At 38.4% G+C, this 18643-nt stretch overlaps 1 protein-coding gene across 6 annotated transcripts in view; it reads right to left on the minus strand.

The window, feature by feature from the left end:
* BABAM2 (BRISC and BRCA1 A complex member 2) overlaps window positions 1-18643 on the minus strand; it is a 393896-nt gene that overhangs the window by 362895 nt on the left and 12358 nt on the right. The window lies entirely within an intron of this gene.

Genomic DNA, 18643 nt, shown 5'->3' on the forward strand with positions numbered 1-18643 from the left:
ATTATTGGAAATATGTGAGCTTAGCAAAGTTGCTAAACAAAGGACATACACAAACATCAACTGTAGACTGTACACATATATCTACACACCATCAACAGCCAGTTAAAAAATAAAAACTTTTAGAAAGATGCCATCAAAAGTAACATCAAACTATCAAATACATAGAAATAAGTGTCACAAAAGATGCGCAAGATCCCTGTGTAGAAAATTGTTATTAGAAGAAAATAAAACCAATAAATGAACATAGGTATGTTCATAAATGAAAAGATACATAATGAAAAAGATGTCAGTTCTCCTTAATTGATACAGAACCTGAAAGGAGATTTTAAAATGTAAATGGAATGCCAAGAACCAAAGCTTGATAGGATTATACACAATAGCCAAAAACTGGTAGTAACCCAGGGTCAACAGAGACTGACAAATGGATAAACAAAATGTGACATACATGTATAATGGGATAGTATTCAATAGCCTTAAAAAAGAAAGAAATTCTGATGCACACTACAACATGGATAAACCGTGAAGATAGTATGCTAAGTGAAATAAGCCGGTCACGAAAGGACAAGCACTGTACAATTCCATCCATGTGAGGTACCTGGAGTTATCAAATTCACAGAGACAGAAAGTGGAATGGTAGTTGCCAAGGGCTGAAGGGACAGTGGAAGAAATGGTAGTTAAGGGGTACAGAGTTTCGATTTTGCAAGAGGAAAAGTTCTGGGGATAAATGGTGATGGTTACACAACAATGTGAATGGACTTAATGCCCGGAGATGAACACTTAAAGTTGGCTAAAATTATAAATTTTATGTATATTTTATCACAGTAAGAAAAAAGCTTAATAGGAGAAATTATTCTACTGAATATCAAAAATTATTATCAATCTTAGTAATTAAAATATTAATATTGATACAAAGATAGACAAAGAATAGAGTTGAGAGGCAGATTCCCACACATCTGGACACTTAATTTATGACAGAGGCATCTCTGCACAGCACTAAGGAAAGGCAATTGTTTTCAATAAATGCTGCTGAGTCAACTAGACATACTTATGGGAAAAATATGAAACCTGAGCCCTACCTCATACCATTCACAACATCAAGTCCAAGTGAATTGAAGCTCTGAAGGGGAAAAGCAAAAGCAAAATATTTTTAAAAGAAAATGGGGGAGGGTTAATTGGGTAAACAGAATATGTTCAAGAACTTGGTGGACAGGGATGCCTGGGTGGCTCAGTCAGTTGAGCGTCCAACTTTGGCTCTGGTCATAATCTCACAGTTCTCGAGTTCGAGCCCTGCATCAGCCTCTGTGCTGACAGCTCAGAGCCTGGAGCCTGGAGCCTGCTTCAGATTCTGTGTCTCCCTCTCTCTCTGCTCCTCCCTCCCCCACTCACACTATATCTCTCTCTCAAAAATAAAAAATAAACATTAAAAAAAAAAAAAACATGAAAATTCCAAAAGTACTACTATGAAAGAAAAGATGGGTAATCGGATTATATTATTATCAGATTTTCTGTTCAACAACAACAACAAAAAACATTAAAGAGTGAAAAGACAAACCATGGGGTGAGACAAGATACTCGCAACACATAAAACTGATATTAAAATATATAAAGAACTCCTATAAATTGATAGGAAAAAGACATGTTAGTAGACCTGAAGGAATACGTCATAAAAAGGGATCCAACTGGCCAATAAAAGTGAAAAGGTGCTTAACCTAATCAGTCACTAGAGAAACGCAATTTAAATCTACGATGAGGCCCCACAACACACCCGTCAGGGTGGTTAAAATCAAACCGACACGACCAAGTGGAATTAAAAACTGGTCTTGTGGCATTGTGTATACAGTCAGTGCTGCACTTCTTTCATTAGTATCCATATATTTTCGCAAATTTCTTTTTCAGGAATGACAGGTGAAAATACCCTATATATGTAATAAGATTACTGTTACAGTATTGCTTATTTATCTTATCTCATTATTTTTAATTTATATCCTATATATGTTTTATAACCTATAAATATATGTTATAATTAAATAAGTATGCATGTATTGAGGGTTCATAATTAAATTGAGGTGTATAATCAAAAAAAGTTTAGCAATCACTGCTGCAAGAGTATAGAAAGGAGTCCCTACTCTTAAGAACCTGCAACTATAAATCAGAAGACAAAAATCAAACCTATGAAAGTCAAATAAGCACAATTTAAATAACAATTCAAGACAACAATAGATACAAGTCACAAAGCAATTAACATGATTAATTGCCAAATTAGTGGTTAAAGAAAAAAAGCACAATAGAAGTTGCCAGAGCGGAGAAACCACTTTTAGCTGGGGTAATCAAGGAAGGTTCCCTGGAATACAGCTGGCCTCTAAGAATGAGTTAGATCTGGTAGGTAGGGGAATGAAAATATTTACCTACAATTGTCCTCAAATGGGGACAAAAACCAAGGAGACAGATACTCAGCTAGACTGAAAGCTATGTAATGAAACAGAGTATATTAAACCTTGGATCCAGTGCCCCATAGCCCACCTGCTGGCACACAGCAGCACCTGATAACTGCCCCATAAATAGTACAGGTGAACAAGTGGAGCTGGGGATGACAAGCACACTCCAAGGTCATGTCAAAGTCAAAACAAATTACATAAATATCCTGAACTGATTCCTATCTCAACTGTGGGAATGTTGGTAATTCTTACTATTTTTTTTTTTTTAAGAGAAAGAGCACACGCATGCAGGGGAGAGGGGCAGAGGGAGAGAGGTAGAGAGAGAGAATCTTAAGCAGGCTGCACACGTGGCACAGAGCCCAACATGGGGCTGGATCCCATGACCCTGGGATTATGGCCTGCGCCGAAATCAAGAGTCAGACGCCCAAGCAACAACCACCCAAGCACCCCAGTAGTTCTTTCATTAATAAATAGTATGAGAAATCTCCAAGGACAAGGCCAACTTACATACTATTTCTACACATTTAAGGAGAAACACAATTTCATAAAAGGCAATTTTTATGCTAAACTCTTTGAATTTGTTCCGTAAAAATATTCCTGTAAACTTTTTAGGTCACCATTTTCATTCCTTGACCCAAAACATATCCTAAATGGATGTATCCCCAAATCTCTGCATTCTGGGAGCTTTATATTTTATACCACTTGTATATTATGTATCTAAATCCCAATCTCAATTCCTGCTCCTTACAGGGAAGGACTGGAAAGTATCTTGGCATGTAGCACAGACTCTCAAGGGAATGAACTAGCAGAGCTGTGATCATTCCCGTACTGGCTTTCATGTTACTTGCTGCATTTATGTTTGTACCTCCACAATGCCTCACACTAAAAGCTCAGTTGTATGCTTTTCTTTTTTCCTTTTTTAAATTTGCTTAATGTTTACTTTTGAGGAACAGAGACAGAGCACAAGCAGGAGAGGGTCCAAAGCAGGCTCCAGGCTCTGAGCTGTCAGTACAGAGCCCAAAGCGGGGCTGGAACCCACAGACGGCAAGATCCTGACCTGAGCGAAAGTCAGACACTTAATGGACTGAGCTGCCTGTAAGCATATGCTTTTCTTACGAAAAATATATTCGAGTGAATATGAACAGTACAAAGGCACAGGGCACAGAAAAGAGTAGATGGAAAACTGGTAGAGGTGGAGGGAAAGAACAGGGAGAAGAAGAAAAAAAGTGTTAGAATGAGCTGTAGTGGAAACATGAGAAGGTGGAGGTAAAATGGGAAAGAGAGAGAATGGAGGAGTGGAAAAGAAGGGAAGAAGGGAATTAATAGATTTTCTTTCCTGTTGGTGAAAGGTGCTGTCTAAAGATGGAAGAAACATTTTTGAAATCCTCAAATTTTTCTACTTAAGTGATTACGAAAGGACATCTGCTACATGAGCATACCTGGAACTACAGGGTAATGGGATAAATAAATGTATCCGGGGCGCCTGGGTGGCTTGGTCGGTTAAGTGTCTGACTTCAGCTCAGGTCATGATCTCACGGTCCGTGAGTTCGAGCCCCGCGTCGGGCTCTGTGCTGACAGCTCAGAGCCTGGAGCCTGTTTCAGATTCTGTGTCTCCCTCTCTCTCTGCCCCTCCCCCGTTCATGCTCTGTCTCTGTCTCAAAACTAAATAAACGTTAAAAAAAAATTAAAATAAATGTATCCATGTATTTTCGGTTTTTCAATGGTTTGGGGGGATTTTTTTCTTCGATTGCTCCTTAAGATACTATTGTTATACACTATGAATTTTCTAGCCTTGTGCAAGTCAAATAAATTGTCTCTTCTTTGGTTTCCTCATCCACAAAATGGAGGTAACAGCCCCACTTCATGGAGTTGTTATAAGGATCCAGTGACTTGGTACACGTAAAGTATTTAGAAGAGTGCCTAGCACATAGTAAGTACGTTCTATTATGATTATTCAAAAGCATAAATTGCAAAGTCAAAAATATGACGGAGAGTCCATCTCAAATACTATGTTCATGAAACCCTTAATTCACTTGGGCAATAATTTCCAATATTAAAAAAAAAACAAAAAGAACTTCAATTGACCCCCTCACCATACTACTATACCTTCTTCATTCCACAGACAAAAATTCTCAGAGGTAGTCCAACCAATAAGAGACTGAATCTGGCAGTAAAATGATTTTTCTAGGTTCTAAAGCAAATCTAATGGAGCTGATAATGCTCCTCATGTTACAGAGCAGGAAACCCCCAGGAGAACAAAGAGAATAGTATCACAATGGGTTATCCAAGTGTGAGACAGGGCAAGAAGAGACTGGAAGCAGGTCAACGTTTTGTGATGGTGAGCTGGCATAAAGCTTATTGTTCTTTAAAATGATACTCTCAATGTAATTTGTTCTTGGGATCTTCTACAAAATACATAGAATTCTAGATTTTTTTTTGCATGTAATGGGAAATGTTCTTTATTCTTTTTTTCCAGAATATACGCAGTAGACTGCTATTTGCTTTTCTGATTACTAACATTTCTCCAAGTAAACCATACAGATCCTCTCCTTTTTTATTTATTCTTTCTTTTCACTTCATTCAGTTCTAGGTGTTACACTTTAAGAAGGACAGAGACTGACTGGATCTCACTGAGAAGCCAGCAGGGATGTTGAAAGGACACAAATTACATGGTTATAAGCAAAGACTCCATGTTAGCCTGCGGAAGAGAAAAATACAACACGATAGCTATCTTTATTTACTGAAGTGTTATTACAAGGGGGATTGATTAAGCTTGTTCTACATCGCACCACGAGGTAGAAGTGACACAATAAGGTTTCAGTCAACATAGGAAAGCCGTTTCTAACAGTATCAGTGGCCCAACAAGCAGCCTTGGGCTTCAGGGGGCTTCCCTGGGACAAGATACTCGGGAGCAGCCTCAACAGTCACTTGTCAGGGAAACCTAAAAGGGGTTCATTTAACACATGGTAGTCGTTAAAGTTTAATGCCTCTAATCCTGAAATTCTGTAATCCTCAACTAGATTAAAACAATATTATACTAGGGGCGCCTGGGTGGCTCAGTCGGTTAAGCGTCTGACTTCAGCTCAGGTCACGATCTCGCGGTCCGCGAGTTCGAGCCCCACGTCGGGCTCTGGGCTGATGGCTCAGAGCCTGGAGCCTGCTTCCGATTCTGTGTCTCCCTCTCTCTCTGCCCCTCCCCCGTTCATGCTGTGTCTCTCTCTGTCTCAAAAATAAATATAAAAAACGTTAAAAAAATTTTTTTTTTAAAATAAAAAAAATAAAACAATATTATACTATAATATGAATTCTAAAGCCAACAGCAATTCTTTATTAAGTTTTTAAAAAGAAATGAACTCTACCATGAACTACATAAAACCAACTTGAAAGGGCAGGTGACAACATTTTAACAAAAACAACCTAAGAAAAGTTGACCTAATGTGCCTAGCACAGTCACTAAATCTTCATCAGTTACAATTTCAGTGAATTGTATTCAGTGTATTCAGTGAATTCACTGAAATGCCACCCAGTCACTGACCTGATATAAGATGCTCACCAACTTAGAAAATATAAATCTACATACAACTCTAATAAGCAAATAGCAAAACAATGTCTGAGCTTTAAAAAGTGCGTGAATAGGAGTGCCTGGGTGGTTCAGTCAGTTAAGCCTCCGACTTCAGCTCAGGTCATGATCTCGCAGTTTGTGGGTTCAAGCCCCACGTCAGGCTCTGTGCTGACAGCTCAGAGCCTGGAGCCTGCTTCCAATTCTGTGTCTCCCTTTCTCTCTGTCCCTCCCCTGCTCGTGCTCTCTCTCTCTCTCTCCCTCTCAAAAATAAATAATACAAGCAAATTACATAAACAAAGCAATGATGCTCTCTCAGTTTTTACTGTCCCAACTAACTGAAAAGTTTAGTAATTTTGAGAGAAGTCTTCATTCTTACAACCATCCACCATATTTGTTCTACCATATTTGTTTAAAAAGAAAAAAACAGCAATAGCCTAGATTATCTAATGTACAGTTAGGAATTACTTATCACTAATGTACTAGTGATTCTTTAAGTCTTCAATGACTTAAATAATGTAACTATCTCTACACTCAAACAGAATTCCACAAAGGCCAACTTCTGGATTGTTAGAATGAAGAAATCCTTCTAGAACAATGCCGCTCAAAGTAGGATTCATGGGCTAGTGCTACACTATAAACTGTTAGTCATCTGTAATAAGATAAACAGAGAAGCTGAGAATAAGAAACTTTCACAGCAATATGTAAGACCAGTATTAAGTCTGATGAATCCAGTATTTTAAAACCCGGCCTTGTATCTCATGTCTTTTTTACTTCATTTTTCTAGTAATTCATTTCTATTATAGTTTACAAAAGTACCAGTTGGTTACAGAGTCAAAAAATCTTTAAACTCTGATCTTTCACCATAGGCGATTTGAGAAAACTTCTCAAAAGATCCTCTAAATGCTGAAGGTCCTTGGATAGGAAGATAAATTGCTTTACTTTGATGTCCCCCATTCTCCCTATCCACCTTGGTTTCCCCATCACAGTAACAAGCCCTACTAATTTGTTCAAGTGTTCTTTTGATATCTCTGCTAAATTGTCAGTAATATCAACACAGTTCACTGCTTAAAATTTATCATCAGATTATCTGACTGCTCAGAATTTGCAACACTACTTCATCTGCACCCAGATGTAGCTCCAACATGTTCTTGGACTCATTCCTCTTAAGAAGACATTAACTAATTTGATGATCTAGTTGGGAGGGGTCACCCAATCTTGCAACATGACAGCTGGCATAATCCATGGCAGTCAGTCATAATTTTTAAGAAAGTCTAGAGATAGTACAGCACAGATTTAAATGCCAGGCCTCCGCTCGTGCATAAAGACTGCCAATCTGGGGGGCACCTGGGCGGCTCAGTCAGTTAAGTGTCCGACTTCAGCTCAGATCATGATCTCATGCTTCATGGGTTCAAGCCCCACATCGGGCTCTGTGATGACAGATCAGAGCCTGGAGCCTACTTCAGATTCTGTGTCTCTCTCTCTCTACCCCTCCCCCACTCGCTCTCTGTCTCTCAAAAATAAATAAACTTTGAAAAATTTTTTTAAAAATTAAAAATAATTTATCTCAGCAATTCTGCCAACCACCCTATACTTTCAATTCTCCATTTGAACTATTTTGGTCAGCAGAATTGTCTTCAGACTTACATATTCTTTTATTTCTTACATAACATGTATAAAGAGGGACTTAATAAATACATTTGTAAAAACCTGCCAATAAACAATTCCTAAAGATATTTTTATTACACAAAAGCATTATGTAATATTCTTAGGAAAAATTAAATACACAGTGATATGCTATAAGAAATTATTCCACAATGCCAATAATTATACACTTTTAGTTAAGATTTGCAACATCATCCAAGCTTCCAACTCTTCAATGACTTAAATAATGTAAAAAATATATATATAAATGGAGTCTGATAATTTAGGTCAAAGAGTTATTCAGTGAGAGACCATAAAATAAATACATGTTGAATTTCTGTCCCAGTACCCACTACGAAATTGGATTCCCTCCCCTCAGTCTTTAATTTGCAGGCATCTACAAACTCCTGTCAAATGATCTGGGATCTAGCCCATTTGTAGTAAATTATTGCCTAGAAAATACTGCTATTTTAGATAGTTACTTTTTCTGAATGAGCTCTAAAACTGAACTATTCCTGATGTTTAAGTTTTAGTCTCAATCGCCTAACAAATTTGTCTGAATTCTAGCCAGTAACAGAGGCTTTTTTTATGTCCGTATCTAAAGATGTTGCATAAATATGGCTAGAAAACCCATTCCACAGTATACTGTATTAACAAGTGACTCCTATCTTTTCCTGGCCAATGCCCTCTAGAAAAAATACATAACGTCTGGTAGAATAGACTTGGGATCCAGTCCTAGGATCCAGTCCTGGCCTCCACCACTTGTCAGCGAAGTAACCCTGGATGAGATGCTCAGTCTCTCTGAGACTTATGTTGTCTCATGTGTTTAAAACAATTTTTAAGGAGAGGTTATAAAAACATTCCTGGGTGGCTCAGTCAGTTAAGCATCCGACTTCAGCTCGGGTCATGATCTCATGGTTCGTGGGTTCGAGTCCCACGTCCGGCTCTGTGCTGACAGCTTAGAGCCTGGAGCCTGCTTCAGATTCTGTGTCTCCCTCTCTCTCTGCCCCTCCCCTGCTCATGCTCTGTCTCTCTCTCAAAAATAAAATAAACATTAAAAATTTTAAGAAAAAAAAGAACAAAGTATATACAATTGTCGTCTGTTTAGAGACCTGAGTCCACCGCACAGACGGAGGTAAATGAGTCGACGGGAAGTCAGAGAGCCTCAGAGAGGTGCTGATGGGGTGTAGAGAGAGGCACATTTCAGGAAATGATAATACCTTGAAGCCAATCCTCAAGATTGAGACAGAGTTTTTTAGGACCTTGAATTTAGGGGCCCCTCTCAATGGCTGTATGTTTGCCTCTGTTTCTCTTCATCCTTTCTTCTCTATATTCTTTTCTTCTTTCTTAATTGTATCTCCCCGTCACACTGTCCTTCTACCTCCCTTCTATCCCTCTTTACCCTCTTCTGTCTTCCATCCCTAGCTTTCTCCTTTAATTACAATATGGAACTAAAGTAATTTTTAAATATTTATTTATCCTATTCTTAATTTAAAATCCAGAGGGTGCGGACACATATACATAACATTCACCAAAAGACATGTACTAGAATATTCACAGCAGCAGTGTTCATATTAGACAAAAAGTCGGAATTACCCAAATGTCTTTCAACAGCACAACAGACAAACTGGTATGTTCACATAATGGAACAGTCCTTGCTCAGCCAGGAGAATGAATATATCCGCAACAATACAGAAATTCACAAACATAATGCCGGAACCAAAGAAGCCAGACACAAAATGCCAGTTTGTGGGTTACAAATTCCACTTATATTAAGTTTTTTTAAAAAGGAAAAACCAACTTCTGATTTTAGAAGGCATGATGGTGGTTATTCTGTGCGTGTGTGATGGGAAGGGGAGAGCACCGGAGGATGTGTGAGGTGCTAATAACGTTCAGGTTTTTTTAGGTCCCAATTACACAAATGTATTCAGTTTCTGGAAATCCTCTGAGTAATATATATATGGTTGGGTGCACTTTTCTAAATGTACACTATACTTCCAGAGGCGCCTAGGTGGCTCAGTCGGTTAAGCATCTGACTCTTGATTTTGGCTCAAGTCATGAACTCACAGGGTTCGTGGGTTCAGGCCTGTGTTGGAGTCCGTGCACTAACAGTGCAGAGCCTACTTGGGACTCCTCTCCCTCTCTCTGCCCCTCCCCTGTGCACATGCACACACCTGGGCACTCTCTCTCGCTCACTCTCTCTCTCCCAAATAAATAAACTTTAAAAAAAATAATAAACATATACTCTACTTCAATAAAAAGGTAAAAAGGTTTTTGTTGGTTTTATTTTTTTATTCTTTGAGAGACTGTGTGTGAGCAGGGAAGGGAGGGGGCGGGCAGAGGGTCCTGAAGCTGGCTCTGGGCTGACAGCAGCAAACCCAACGCAGGGCTGGAACTCACAAACCATGAGATCATGACCTGAGCCAAAGTCGGATGCTCAACTGACTGAGCCACCCACGTGCCCCGTAAAAAGATGTTTTTAATCAATGAGTTTAAACATTTAATGACCAAGTTAAGGGAGTAGCAACATCTAACCACTTCTTTTTTTCCCTGGTGCCCTCTAATTTTTTTAACCCCAAAAGACAACTGGGATACAGCCCTGAACTTGGAACCATACAATCTACTTCCAGATTCCCAGCTTTATGCTTACTGTGCTTCTACTATGTACCAGGTTCTATGCGAGGCACTAAAGATACAGCTGTGATGTCAGATGGGGCCCCTGCCTTCTTTGAGGAAACAAACAAACAAATATATACATCTGCATGTATGTATGTATATGCGACAAAAGGACAGATCCTGAGATGGAGAAAAACATGAGAGCCCTGCTTTTGATGGAATGGTCTAGCAAGGCAACCCTGAACAAGTCACTTAACTTACTTGAGTCTCAGCTACCTCATCTGCTTAGGATCAAATGTGATAATATCTTTCAAAGCAATCATATTACAATGATAGCATTATGCACGATAATAACTATTATTGTTCTTACTGCTTAATATAGAGTTGCTTGAGTTAACCAAATGTCAGCATGATCTATGCACTAACACAGTAATAGTAAAAATGAGTAATATTTAATGGTCACTAATTCTCAATTAAAAGGCTTCTACTCTGGGTAGAAGATCTACCCATAAATGGCTCTCCTCTCCCTTTAAAGGGGTGTTAATGATACGAAGTCCTGGCTCAATTTCAGCTCAGCCCTCTCTTGCCTTTAAAGAAAATCAAGCACAAAGAGTCGGTGCTAAGAGAGAGGCTGGCCAGAGAAGTGATATCAGCATCTCAGAGATCAAATTAACCAACCAAAGAATATATGTGAAGGATTCTACCTTAATGTATTAGATGATCAGCACTTTCCTTGTACTGATAACGAGTCTAGGCCTATATTTAAATTTTTTTAATGTTTATTTATTTTTAAGAGACAGAGAAACAGTGTGAGTGGGGAAGGGGCAGAGAGAAAGACAGAGAAGGAGACACAGAATCAAGCAGGCTCCAGGCTCTGAACTGTCAGCACAGAGCCCAGCGCAGGGCCCAAACTCAAGAACCGTGAGATCATGATCTGAGCTTAAGTCAGACGCTCAACTGACTGAGCCACCCAGACACCCGTAGGTCCGTATTTAAAGGAGCTTAAGGGATGCCTGGATGGCTCAGTCAGCAAAGCGTCCAACTCTTGGTTTTGGCTCAGGTCACAATCTCAGGATTCATGGGATCAAGCCCCATGTCGGGCTCTGTGATGACAGCATGGAGCCTACTTGGGATTCTCTTTCTTCCTGTATCTCTGTCCCTCCCCCTCATGCTCATGTGCACTTGCTCTCTCTCTCTCTCAAAAATAAATAATCTTTAAAAAAAAAAAAAAAACTTTAAAAAATAAAGAAGCTTAAGATATGGTTGCAGAATTAAAATCAAACAAACAAAACAAAAACAACAAATTAGGGGAAAGTTGTAGAGCTATACAATCAGATTTGGTTTCAAACCCTGGCACTGCCACATGATAGCTTAGGACCCTCACCTTGACTTCTGAGGACTGATTCCTCGCCTGTGACAAGACGATACTAAAGACTACACCTCATACAGTAATGAGAGGCTTTAGGAGGTAGTATGTCTAATATGGCTGGGGCAGGATCTGGTGCAGTAGCTGTTACTGCTGTCATTATTGTGATTACTTTACAGGCAGAAGCCCAATAAAAGCAACTAACATATACCCCAAACTGTCTACAGATATTGGTTCCCTCTGTTCTCCCCAACTGCTATTCCCTCAGCCCTACACCAAACAGTATATATTCAGATATATTTACAGTATAAGGGTAAAAATAAAGTGTAAATGCAAATCTATGTGCTTGCACAGCCTGGAAAGGTAAAAAAAACCTCTTTGACTTTTAAGACCCTCAACTTTTTCTAAAACCATGAAGGTGCTCCACCCATTTATTCTGGCTTAAACCTTTGGGCAGCCTCCTTTACAGAAGCTAATTTCATAAGAATTTACAGTTCAAAAATAAGTTCACAATTGCAGTACTATTTTAACTTTTCTCACTTAACTAGTTTGCCTCCTCAGCCAAAGGCTTAAATCAAAGCATGAATTGGGGGGGGGGGGGGGACTCAAATGTGAAAGATTGCTAGCCTCTTCTCTAAGGTCAGGAATGCCCGCTTTCACCATTTCTACTTAAACCAGTTCTAGAACTCCTAACCAGACCAATTAGGCAAGAAAAAGAAATAAAAGGCATCCAAAAGGAAGAAGAAAAAATATCTGTTTGCAGAGGACATGATCTTATATATAGAAAACCCTGAAGATTACACACACACACACACACACACAAAACTATTAGAACTAATAACTTCAGCAAAGTTGCAGGATACATGATCGTGCAAAAATCAGCTGCATTTTTATACCCTAACAATGGACAATCTGGAAAGGAAATTATAAAAAACAATCCCATTTATAATAGTATTAAAAAGAATAAAATACTTAGGAATAAACTTAACCAAGGAGGCAAGGGTTGAATATAGCAGTCCCCCACTTATCCACAGGAAACACATTCCAAGACCCCCAACAGATGCCTAAAACCGCAGACAGTACCAAACCCTATGTATATTCTGTTTTTCCCTATACATACCTATGATAAAGTTTAGTTTATAAAGTAGGCACAGTAAGAGATTAACAACAACAACTATTAAGTAAATGGAACAATTGTAATGGTATACTATAATAAAAGTTATGTGAATGTGGTCTCTCTTTCTCTCTCATAGTATCTTACTATACTGTACTCACTCTTCTTATGACCATGGGAGATGATAAAATGCCTGCACGATGAGATGAAGGGAGGTGAAGGAGGTAGGCATCATGAGTAGCATTAGGCTACTACTGACCTTCTGATGATGTGTCAGGAGGAGGACCACCCGCTTCTGGACCATACTTGACCATGGGTAACTGAAACCATGAAAAGCAAAACCACAGAAAAGGAGGGACTACTGTACTCAAACCTACAAAACATTGCCAAAAGAAATTAAAGAGGACACAGATAAACGGGAAGACATCCTGTGTTCACTGATGACTCAATACTGTTCAAATGTCGATACCACCCAAAAACAATCTATCAATTCAAAGCAATCCCTATCAAAATCTCTACAACAATCTTTGCAGAAACGGAAAAAGCCATCCTAAAATCCATATGGAAGCTCAAGGGATCCTGAATACTGAATAGCCAAAGCAATCTTGCAAAAAAAAGAACAATGGTGGAGGTCTCACACTTCCCAATTTCAAAACTTACTACAAAGCTAAACAAAAGAATGTGGTATTGGCATAAAGACAGACATACAGACCAAGTGAATAGAATACAGATCCCAGAAATAAACCCTCAAATATATGGTCAAATAATTTCAACAATAGTGCCAAACCCATTTAATGGAGGGAAAGATTGTCTTTTCAACAAATAGTGTTGTGAAAACTGGATATCCACATGCAAAAAAAAAAAAAAAAGTCGAACTCTTATACCACATATACTTCAACAAAAGTAAAAACATTGTGCATCAAAGGATACTATGAACAGAAACAAGGCAACCTATGGAATGGGAAAAGATATTTTCAAATCATATATCTTATAAGGAATTGATTATCTAGAATATATAAAGAATCTAGAGTATATATATAAAGAACTCCTACAACTCACCACCAGCAACACAATTAAAAAATGGGCAAAAACCTTGAATAGACATTTCTCCAAAGCAGATATGCAACTTGCCCCTAAGCACATGAAAAGATGCTCAATGTCAATGGTCATCAGGAAAATGCAAAACCACAATGATATACCACTTCATTAGGATATACCATCAGGATGAGTACTAATTTTTTTTTAATTTAAAAACAAAGAAAAAATTTAACAAACAGCAAGTGCTGGTGGGGATGTGGAAAATTTGGAAGCCCACGCATTGCTGATGGCAATATAAAACGATGCAGTCACTGTAGAAGTGGATATGGTGACTCCTGAAAAAATTAAAAGTAGAATTACCACATGTTTAATTCCACTTCTGGGTATACCCCCAAAAGAACTGAAAACAGGACTCCCAACAGATATCTGTACACCTATGATTATAGCAGCATTATTCACAATAGTCAAATGGTTGGATCTGGATGGATAAGTGGATAAACAAATGTGTTATATACACACAATGGAATATTACCCAGCCTTATTAAAAAGGAAGGAAATTTTGAGCTGTGCTACAGGAAAAACCTTGAAGACATTACTCAAAGTAAAATAAGCCACTCATAAAGGAAAAAGTACTGCATAATTCCCCTTCTACAAGGTACCAAAAGCAGTCGGATTCATAAACAGAAAATAAAATTAAATGGAGGCAGAGGGGAACAGGAAGTTATCATTTCATGGGCACAGGGTTTCAGTTTGGGAAGATGAAGCTCTGGAGAGGGGTGGCGGTGGCCGCTGCACTACATTGTGCTCAATGCCACTCAACTGTACACATAAAAAGTGAAAAGTGAAAATGGTGTATATATTTTACATTAAAAGCAAAGTGTGTGCCAAGCCCCAAACTGAATTTACCTATTAAGAATTTACTGAAGCACAAAATTTTTAAATGCTGTTTTTAAATTAAAAAGTCTAAGGAGTCCACAGATTAAAAAACGACAACAACAAACAATCCTTCTAAGGGCATTATACCCACTTCACAGTGGAACTTCAAAACGTTCTCCCAAAACTTCCACTTGACTCAAGAGCTCTTATCAATAAGTTGGCAAGAGCAAAGGTTGAGATGAAAACTATTTCAGAAAACAAAAAAGGATACATTTTTCAAAAAGTCAAGAAAAGCAAGGTCAATGGGAAAAACAACTTTCATAACATGCCATTAGAAAGATAACCAAATTACTCAGGAAATGTGGCCCTGAAAGGAAGATTACAAAATTGTTTCTCAAGAATATGGCACCAGAAAGCAAGATTATTCAGGGATCATGTAAGTTAAACAGGGGGCTACCTACATGGATTCCTTAGAGTCCTTTAACATGTAAGTGAGAGCACAGGACTAGTTAATTTGCACTTTTTTTTTAATTTTTTTTAAAGAGAGAGATAGAGAGAGACAGAGAGATAGAGTGTAAGTGGGGGGAGGGGCAGAGAGAGAGGGAGACACAGAATCTGAAGCAGGCTCCAGACTCTGAGCTGTCAGCACAGAGCCCGACACAGGCCTTGCACCTGAGAACCCCGAGATCATGACTTGAGCCAAAGTCAGACGCTTAACTGACAGCCACCCAGGTGCCCCTAATTTGCAGTCTTGAAACAAACTTATTATCATGTGCCCATGAATGTGAACTAAAAGAGTCCCACTCATCTTCTAAAGAACTCTGCAAATTTGTCATTCTAATGAAACAGAAACCAGTCAAAAAATACCATCTTAAAATTGCACAGAATAGAGGGGACAAAAGATAACAGTAAGAGTGATTTTTTTGTTCCCCTGAACAGTACAAAGTAGAGTTAGGAATAGATTAAATCAATCTTCTACCTCCTTTCCTTTACACATTAGACTGGCAACTTCTCTTTACCTCTTCCCCTACCCAAACTTCCATACCCAATGAAGTCACTCTGAAATTAAGTCACTGTAAGGCATGAAAAGCCCATATGATTCATAATTCATAATCAAAATCATTAACCTCCAGACCCAGGTTTCTCCCAGCATTGACCACCCTAGTCTCTGTAGGAAGACTGTGAAACCCTAGCACAAGTTCCTAAAGTCAATGATGTCAGAGTTCACTGGGCCAAAGCCAATACCATCCTTTGACTTCTTCTCTTAAAAATCCTATGTACAAAATAAGTGAAAGCCCTCTGAAATGTTAAAAAAAAAAAAAAAGTTAACTGTTTGACATTATTTACATTACTGTATCACCCTATGAAAATTTACATTACTGTATCATACTATTATAATCAGAAGAAGGCTAGACAGGCAGCTACCCAAGTCAAAGATCTAAGAGAAGAAAAGCCTAGAGCACGAGGAGTAGGGGAACTTGTGTTTCTCCAAGTTAAAACACACACACACACACACACACACACACACACACACACACACACACAAATTCCCGGAGGACAACCTAGGAATGGTAATACCGCTCAAAATATCAACACTATGCACCATTCACTGTGTTTCTAGATGCTCGGGTGCCTAGATAAGCACCTTGAGCCCTAGCCAAAATTCTGCCCTGTAACATCCACAACCCCACCCACGCACTGCCCATACTAGCTCCCCACCCTCCCACAGAGCTCCCCACATTAGTCTGTACACCATCTTCTGAGGTCCTGGCAGGAAAGCTTCTTCAACCCTGTGTAGAGAACTGCATGTCTCTGCTCAAGACAGCCAATGTTCAGTCTCAAACACCTGCTGAAAACAGTTAGGTTCTGTCTGCTAAAATAGAAGTTGGCATCGCCAAGCCCATTCATTCTTCAACCTACTCAAATATTTCAAAGTACATCCACCTGAGGGTCTGAGTTAGCTACACCGATATTTTTTTCTGCTTCCATGGATCTCCAAAAGGCGATGAACAAAGACAGAAAGCTACCCCAGAAACAGAAGTCTCTGGCTCTCCTGTCCTTATCTGCTCTATGATTTCTAACTTTTGTTATACGTGTGTGACCTCTTATCTTGCTCTGCTTGCCTTAGTCTTATTTAGACAGCTCCCTTATACCACCTGCATGGACACTCACTCTTTAAAGAGTCCCTGATTCTGAAATGCCAAAGTGATTCCACCAACTGCCTAACAACAGTTACAGTGAAATAATGATATGTATGATGCCATGCATAATATATTATATAAGACACATAATATGATAATAATAGTATTTTTATTGTCATAGATAAAAATAGCTACCATTTATTGCACACTAAATGTATTATTATATTACATTACATACATTACATGCATACATACATTACATTACATACATACAATACACTAAATGTATTGTTAGAATACAAATATTCTAAGTACTTTACATTGAGTTATATCCTTTCCTCCCCTAAATACTCAATAAGACAATTATCAATATCCCCAAGTAAGAGAAAACCGAGGCACAGAAAGGGTATGCAATTTGCCAAAGCTCATTAAGCTATTAAATGTCAAAATCAGGATTCACACTCACTGACTAAAAACCGTATACCTGCTTACCACTACATCATGCTACCATCCAACACCCCTAAAGGCGGCTCACTGGGTTCCATCCTTTGTCTACCTTGACTTCTGGCTTGTGCCACCCCAGCCCCTTCCCCCAGTATTGCTTTAGATCTTCTGGTTCCGGCTATTTTTCCTTTCTTCGAACTCTTCTTAAATATTCTTAGTGATTCGGATAACAGATCATTGAGCTACTAAATTTTCCGATACATCTTTTCCTTCTACTTCAATCGAACTTCTAAATTAGCTTTCATCTATGCCAATAAACCACTAAAAATCTCCACTTGAAAGCAGTCAAAGAATAAACCACCTAGGAATAAAGTGAACGGTAAATGTGCAGGAACAAAATAAAGAAAACACAAAACTTTACTGACAGAGAAGTGGGCATAAATAGGACAGACTGATCACATTCCTGAAGAGGTATCAATATTAAAAGCAGGTATACTCAATATTGTAAAACTACAATCCAAGGGCTGCTTGCTTCTTTTTGTAAATCAAATCTTATTAGAACACGCGTATTCATTTGTGTTTTGTCATAGATCCTATGCTACAAGAGCTGAATAGTTGTAACATAGACCGTAAGACTTACATGCCTAAAATACAAACCGACCCCACAGAAAGTTTGCTGACCCCTGTTGTAAAGACATCCATTCTCTGCAAACAAAAAGGTTTTATTCAAACTCCCAGCAGGTGAGATGATGAGTATTTAAACGTAGTATGCAGCTATAATAATTGAAAAGCTGTATAACTGCACAAAGCAAATACAGATATGTGCTAAATACAGGAATTTAGCACATAAGATGGCATTTCAAAATAGTGAATAAGTGAAAGATTTATTCTATAAATAGTGCTACGACAACCAGACAATTATTTAGAAAAATAATATCCCATTCCTACATTGTATCATATACCAAAATAAATTCCAGATTAATTTCAAGTAAAAATGAAACTACAATACAAGAAAGCATAGGTATCTCAGGAAAAAATACAGGTGTCTCAAAGTGGAAAAGGCATTAATTTTGCAAAATGTTAAAAGAACTCAAGAAGGAAATAGATTTGATGACAACATAAAAAGTAAACATTTTGGCACATCAAAGATAAATGTAAAGGAGATTCTTTACAGCCCCATGTTATAACAAAAGATAGACACTGAACCTGTCTCAGTAACAAATGATTAAATTAGAGTATGCTCAGATGCTGGAATATTATGCAGACATTTAAAAGGGGCAGCAGCTATATCAGTACTAATACAGAACAGTCTTCAAAATATACAGGTCAGATGAATACATAATACGCTACTCTCTCAATTATCTATTGCTGCATAACAAACTACCCCAACACTTCATGGCTTCAGGAAAC

The sequence above is a fragment of the Panthera leo genome, chromosome A3, assembly GCF_018350215.1.
Source record: "Panthera leo isolate Ple1 chromosome A3, P.leo_Ple1_pat1.1, whole genome shotgun sequence".
In the NCBI taxonomy this organism is placed as follows: Eukaryota; Metazoa; Chordata; class Mammalia; order Carnivora; family Felidae; genus Panthera; species Panthera leo.